The 7735-nt window shown below is 40.9% G+C and overlaps 1 pseudogene; it reads right to left on the bottom strand.

The window, feature by feature from the left end:
• Window positions 1–529: 529 nt before the first annotated feature.
• LOC114085845 (histone deacetylase 3-like) lies at window positions 530–3573 on the bottom strand (annotated as a pseudogene).
• Between the last annotated feature and the right edge of the window lie 4162 nt (window positions 3574–7735).

Raw genomic sequence — 7735 nt, 5'->3', positions numbered from 1 at the left:
ACTAGCAAATTCTGCTCCAGGCACAATGCCTCCTTTGCTGTTCCTTGAGCATGCTAAGTGAGGTTACTTCAGATCATTTGCTCTTGCTGGTATCTCTTCCTGGATCAATTGCTTTGTGTTCAAATGTTCCCTTCTCAGGGGAGTCTACCTAATCACCCTAAATAAAGAGCAATCCTCTTTTTTGCTACCCTCCTGTCTTTCCTGCTCCTTTATGTTTTCTGCTTTTCTGCGTAGCAGGCATCACCATCTGATGCCCTTCATATATACTTGTTCATTTGTGTTTGTCTGCTCCTTTCGTTGTTATGCATATACCTTATGTACAGAGTAAGTGCCTAACAAATATCTGGACTAACAGATCACTACAAAAACTAGCAAAACAACTTCATTTTTAATAAGTGCCTATTCAGGGCTCATGATGTTTAATTATTTCTTGTTAAGTACAGATGCTCCTAGACTTATGGTGGGGCCCATCATACATCAAACATACTATATATAAAAAATACATTTAATACATTTACCTTACTGAACATCATGGCTTAGCAAGGCAATACAAGTAGAGTACTGGCTGTTTACTCTTGTGATCATGTGGTGGACCAGGAGCTGCAGCTTGCTGCTGTTGCCCAGCATTGCAAGGGTATTTTACTGCATGTTGCTATCACAGAAAAAGATCAAAATTCAAAACAGTTTCTTTTGCACCATCACAAGGTCAAAAGATCACAAGTCACACCACTGTAAGTAGGGAATATCTGTACTGGGAAGACAGAATGCTTTAGGAATTAAAATCTAAAAACTAAGTTCAGCTGTAAGAGAAAATAATTGTATGATTGAATACATGCACTAAAATTAGTATTAGTGCATTTGTATAAACCAGTTGTCTACAAACTGAATGACCTCAATTCCTCCAACTTTTTCAGGCCCACTTTTCTTTAATATCTTTTAAAATTTTTATGATACTGTGGATTGAATTTAAGGCCTTGTGCATGCTAGGCAAGTACTGTACCACGGAGTGAGCTACATCTCTAGCCCTTCCTTTAATATCTTGATAATATGGTTCAAGCTTCTACTCCTTGTATTACACAAAATGTTAGTGATCCAAAATATTTAGCAATATATTGGCAGATTAACTTTGTTTTTCTTCTTCTTTTTTAAACTTAACAAAAATTACCAACTTGTAATTACTGGATATGAACAGTGACAAAATGGGTGAAAATCTCAAAGTTAGAACAGGACATTTTCACAATCTCATCCTACTAGAAACTGTACTTTCCCCACCATCTCATGTTAAGGTTTTAGGTAGCTACCCTTCTCTCCCCAGTCCTCACCAATCCTTCACCTGCCCAAAAGCAAGGCCTGCAGTATGAAGACCCAGGAGAGAAGGAAGTCAGAGGGAACCTCAGACCCGTCTACCTCTTCATTCCTAAAAGTCTGTGGATTGGAGGGAAACAGGAATGGAATAAGGGGCCAGAGGGGTTAAGGAGTGGCCTCTAGGGCCCACTGTCCATGATGTCCCCCCCAAAGCTATCCTTGACTCTGTCTTATCCTTGATAGGTATCACTGTCATAATGGTGAGAGAGAAAAGAGAAGGGGTTACATGATCCCCATACTCCTAGGTTAGTGAAATCCCTGGGGGAGACCAGCCCAGGACCAAAGGAGCCACATTCTTCCACTCCTTCCAGAGGTGACAGTAATTCCCTGAGACACAACATCCAGAGCTGCTCTTCTTTCTCATTGTTGCTCTCCTTTCCCTTGTTATGGTCTCCATCACAGAATTTATTGCTATTTCTGACCTGCTGTAGTTCTCAGGAACGCTCTCCTCTGCATCTGCCTCACAGCCCATAAGGTCTGGAGACACAGATTGAATTTGAATGTTAGGTGTGTTGTTCAGCATCTTTAGGTTTTCAATGATTGCCTGGAAGATCTGATCCAGACACTGGCTGAGTTCTGATTCTCAACACGGGTGCTGACATCTGGGTGGAGTGTGAAGTCCAGGGTAAAGTATTCAAAGTGTTCACCATAGGCAAGCTCTTCACTAGTGGTCTCTTCTACCAGCAGTGATGCCTCCTATGTCTAGCAGTTCACAAAAGTTTGGAGAGCATGGCCATCATCACGCAGCACTAGGAGAGGGATATCAAAACTCTTGACATGTTCAACACATTCTTCATATCCTTGGATGTTGAGGTAGAGGCAACCCAGTCAACTCTCCACCCTGGAGCATGACGCATGTGGGTTGGTAGAAGTATACCACCTGGTTGATGACAGACTGATAAGGTGGTTGTACCTCTGATCATCAATGATGCACATTGAGACAGGAGTCGCAGGCACTCTTCTTGGACTTCATACATGTCAGCTATGCCAGGGAACAAGTAATTTCCATACTTGTGGAAGAACATTGTCTAAATCTGGTTATTGAGGTAGAAGGCTTTCTGAACCCCATTACCATGATGGATACTGGTATCAATGTAGTGCATCAAAGGGTGGTACTTGAACATTTCCAACATGCCATTTTTACAATGCCAAATTGACATAGAAGAAGCCAGAGGCCTCAAGCTCCTTGGCCTGGTGTAGACCTCCAGCTTGGTTAATGGCAGCATCACAGATTCTTGTTCAGCAGGATTGCTCTTTGCAGCAAACTAATAGAACTCAAAGAGCTGGGGAAACACTGCAGAGTTCCTGTGCACAATGAGGGCATTAAGGCCCTTGATGAAGTTTTGCATATTGGTGGGGCTGACTCCCTGCAGGAAGTCAAGATAGTCCTTGGAATGGAAGCTGCACATGTCATGCTGGGAGGCCTGGTATAACTTGAAGAAGATCACCTTATATGCTCCAGGGTGGAGAGTTGACTGCAGGACCAGGCAATGGGGCTTCCTAGGGTTCCCTGCTCCTGTGCTCCAACCTTGGCCCCATCCCTGTAAGGGATGAGGGCTTTTGGGAACTCAGAGTAACTATGGAAGCACCATGAATCTTCTCCTTTACCTAAGACACAAGGTATCTAGAACCTAGAAATCCTCCCAATCAGCCTGCTGTTCCTTCCTTCTGGTACCTGCTGGGTATTCTGCTAAATTTTCTCCCCTTTTCTATACCATGGATACCAATTTCCTACTTCTTTTATTTCTTCAGTGCATCACTAACTAAGGCTGATGAGAATAGCATATTTTAAAAGAAGGTTTGAGGCAATGGAGGGGAATAACAGCAAAAATTACTGTAAGCACATATTGGAAATTAAAGTGTCCTGAAAAATCATTGCTTCTTTAGGCATCTACCTGAACATCTTTCCTGGACCACGAAGAAGAACCTCCTGAGTCCAGTATCCTAATAAATTTTCTCTGGAGTGATGTTTTGAAGTTTTCTGTGCTTTTCAAGTGTGTTAAAGCAATGAACAAACTGTTTTCAGCCTGATCTGAGAGAGAAGAAGCGCAGAGGTAAGGAAGGTGGTCTCCACACGGAAACACTTAAGCATTGTGTCAGGGTGGGCTGCTTACCTGTCAACGTCTGACTGTCTTCTTTGGCTGATCTGTGCTTTGCCCTGTTACATAGTTTGTCTGGGTACATTCCATCACTCTGTTTGCAGCTCATGCAGAAATGTCAGTAATTGACCTTAACACTTCTCTTGTGTCAGTTGCTGGGTGCACACGGTGCTATGCTGCCATCATTCTTCAAAATGCCAGTTTTAATGGAACACTCTTCATTATACACAGCACCCTCCTGATGAAAGGTTATAAGTTTGCACTGCACAATAAACTCGTTCTGCCTCAGCTTTAGTACTACTGTAACTTATTAAGAGGATCCTCTTCAGAGTACTACACAAAAACAATACTTATTTCTAACAAGAACTTTAAAAGTCCGTTGGACCTGCATAGAGGTGACGGCAGAATACATACCAGCTTCACTCCTCTGTCATTAAAATTCATTGAAATTCAAAGGGAGCACCTTCAGAAGCATGGAGACCTGGTGCTGTGGAGTTGTCTAATCAATGGAACTGTTCAGCCTTGAATAAATTAACATGAGGCGATGTCAGCTCACTGAATCCCAGGAAATCACATCTTATGGAAGAGTAATTAACTTGCTAAAACTAGGAGAGCAGGAGATGCCAAGATTTGTTTAGAAAGATTTTCATCCCTATCAGAGATCACGCTAAAAGCAAGTGGTGTGCATGTTGACAGATGCCTCTTTGGGAAATGAGTCGGAAACTGCAGACAGATCCCACCGCTGCTCCGAAGTTAGGTTGTAGTACAGCAGAAGAAAAGATGCTGAAATTCCCCCAGATGCACTGCTCAGAGAGGAAGAAGAGTCTCCTGACTCAGTATTTCAGGATTTTATGGCTTTTTCTGTTCGCCATCACATAAACTATGAACTCCTGTCCCCCAAGCCTGTGTTTGTTGGTTTTACTCTCCATCTGTAGATGCCACTTGACCTGCGTGTGTGCTGCTGCAAAACCACTCATGCCCATATCCTCACATGCCAGAATCATACTTATGTCTTTATACATTGCCTTGTATCTGGTGAATTCACAATATACATCTGATGAAGAATGAGATTCATAAGTAAGCACATGGTCAGGGAACAGGAGTCTACTGATGAACTCCTACCAGCAGTTCAGGACTGCAGGATACAGGGGAGTAGAATAATGGGAAGAGCAAAGACAGGCTGAGTTAGAATAATTATATCTATTTGTTGTTATTTTCCCTCAATTAGGCTCAGACATGTGCTTTCTTGCCACATTCCAAATACCTTTGTCGTCTTTGAAAATAACGCCTCTCTCCTGCTTCAGGCTCTTAGTTCATGTTCTCTTTCTTCCTCCTAGAACTCTCTTTCTCCTCATCTTCAGTGGTCAGTGTCTTTTTACATAACTTTTGTCAGAATTGCCTTCCCTGACTATGTAATCTATGTGTCGTGTGGCTCTCACCCCCAACCATCACCATGGTACTTAGTAATATCAAAGTAAGTAGTCCGCATGCTACCAGAATGTAAGCACCATGAGGGCAAGAATTTTCCCACTTCTTCCTAGTTCCTGGTGCAGTGTTTAGCTAAAAGTAGTCTCTCAACAGATGTGAACATTCTATAATTATTATCACATGTTTTGGGGCAAATAACAGAAAAATATTTTCAAATCCTAAGATTTGAGGTCATTTTCAGACGTGATAGAAAAGGTGCCCTCAAGTTAGATTTTCAGGGACGGAACATGCCTTCTGAGTTGAAAAGCCCACACAGAAAGCATTTTAGCCTAATGAAATAAATGGACAAGATTTTTATTTTATGTTTTTGAGATGGGATCTCTCTCTGTTGCTGAGGCTGGCTTCAAACTCCTGAGCTCAAGCGATCCTTCTGTCTTAGTCTCCCAAGTAGCTAGGACTACAGCAAAATAATTTGAACAAGGGATTTCTAATAGCTGCTCTCCTATCGATGGTTCAGTTTACATCTAATACATAAGTTCTAAAAAACTCACTGTTTGAAAATTATTCTTTCACTAATAATAGTACTTTGATAAATTGAAGTTTAGTTCTTGGCACAAAGAGAGATCTCCTAAATGGTTTATTCCTGTTTAGTGACTGTTCACCAGAAACTTTTCAAATCTTTTCCCTTTACTGCCATTGCTTCCTCCTAGGGGTTCCAGATTAAGAAAGTAAAAATATAGGGTGCCCAGTTGATTTTAAATTTTCAGATAAACAACAGGTCGATTTTAGTTTAAGCACATCTTATTTGCTATTTGAAATCCATTGGTATGTCTAAATACTTAAAAACCTACTTAAATATACTTTGCACATACTTAAAAAAGGATTCATTATTTATTTGAAATTCAAGCTTCACTAGGCATTCTGAATTTTGACTGGTAATAACTCTTTCACCATTTTAAATTACAAGGTTTTTGAATACAAGGTTATATTTATTAGAGCGGCATCCTTAAAGAACAAAGAGCAGTGATAGGTTCTTCATATGTATTTATAGACTGATGGAAACCTCTCCTGGAAAGAAACCCAAAAAGTCAGATATTCTAATGTAACTTCCATAGGACATACAGAGCCTAGATTACCAAAACTTTATCAATGAACACTGCCTAAAAGTCTATAAGGGAAGCTGTACTCTGAGGGAGCCCACGCTTCACTTGTGGGTGTACCAGATGCTAGTTCAGGCAGAGTCCCACACAAACTTCTGTCTTAGCTCCAGGAGATGAATGAATGACCCTTTAAATACAAATATCTATCTATCTATCATCTATCTACCTATAATCCTCTATCTATCAATCATCTATCCATATCTATCTTTGTATTTTTTCTCTCTCTCTTTTGCTTTTACCTGGGCAAATAATTTAAACTTAGACCTATATTTCTCATATTTCTCTTCATTTGATTTGTGACCTCTCTCAAGGGGCTTTGATAAAGAAGAATGACACCTCACAGTGATGACTGATGTGTGATTACTTAGTACCTGAGGTAAGAGGCTGTGGAGACTGACACTTCCTGAGACCAGGTACATATCAGAGATGAATGGGAAGTAAATTCATAAGTAAGCATTCGTTACGAGGGAAGGCTCATGGAGTCACACTTAATGCAGGTTTCCTCCCGATTTAATTAGCAAAGCCACTGCTTTGTTATAGATGTAGTTCAAATTAGTTAATTCAGGGTGCTTATTTTATTTAAGATAAGACATGAATAAATGCAGTGTGTTCAGAGTCAAAGAACTCCACTGACCCTTTGACTCTGATGCAATGACCTCCACCCTTTGGAACACTGAAATGGCACCCATTGCATTTTGACAAGGGACTCTGGGTGGGCCTGGGAGGACATGGGCTGTCTCAGCCTGTGCTGTAATTGCAATGAGGTCTCCTGTCACTGCTATTATGCTCCCTTCTCTTTACACATGAAGGATGAAGGTAAACTGTCTGCCTTCAGTTCTAACTTTTGTGATTTCACATCTGATCTGATTATTGCTGAGTGATTGCCTTGTTTGGAGAATTCAGTGCTTTGATTGGAATTTTAAAAGGTTCTTTTCCTGTGGCCAGATTTCTCTTTCTCCCTGTTTTATGCTTGGCTCCCTCACACGCGGGAGACTCTTTGAAGTTGGTGGAAGCTCAGCTTAAAGGGACAATCCCTGCTGGGTGTGCTGTGTGGGCAGAGGGTGGGAAACAAGAAAGCTGCCTCTGGCTTTTGTTTGGTTTGTGACCTATCAGGAAAAATAATGTGATTAGCATTAAAGAATATGTTTGGAGAATCCAAAGTTTAAACAGAACTTATTTAAAAATTTTTTAAAAATAAATTTCTCATAAAAATGAATGGCTTGAGTGTTTGTGTCAATCAAACAACTCCTTGAATACAATAATTCACATGCTTTGCATGTTTCCCACACTGTTTATGGCCTCCAAACTCAAAGTCTAGAATCTTTAGAACAAGTGGGGTTCCTGGAGGGAAATAGTCTTCAGAATGCACATAGAGCACTTATTCGAAACCCTGAAACTTCTGAAAACCTCCCCTCTTCAGAGAGCAAACTTGTTAGAAAGTGATCCCCCAAAACATGATCTTCAGAGAAAAAAAGCATCATGTGTTTGAGAGAAGCAGCACTGATTGAGCTTGGTGTATGCAGCATGTACACAACGCACAGATTGAGGTCCATTCATTACGGGGGAAGGCTCATGGAGTCACACTTGATGCAGTAATGTCTTCCTCTTGCTTTTAAAATTTCACTTTCACTGCAACTCATCCCTGGTGTTTGTGCACTGCCATCTCAAATTCACGCAATTAAG

This window comes from Marmota flaviventris, chromosome 3, assembly GCF_047511675.1.
Source record: "Marmota flaviventris isolate mMarFla1 chromosome 3, mMarFla1.hap1, whole genome shotgun sequence".
In the NCBI taxonomy this organism is placed as follows: Eukaryota; Metazoa; Chordata; class Mammalia; order Rodentia; family Sciuridae; genus Marmota; species Marmota flaviventris.
This window is presented reverse-complemented; position numbering and strand designations above follow the sequence as displayed.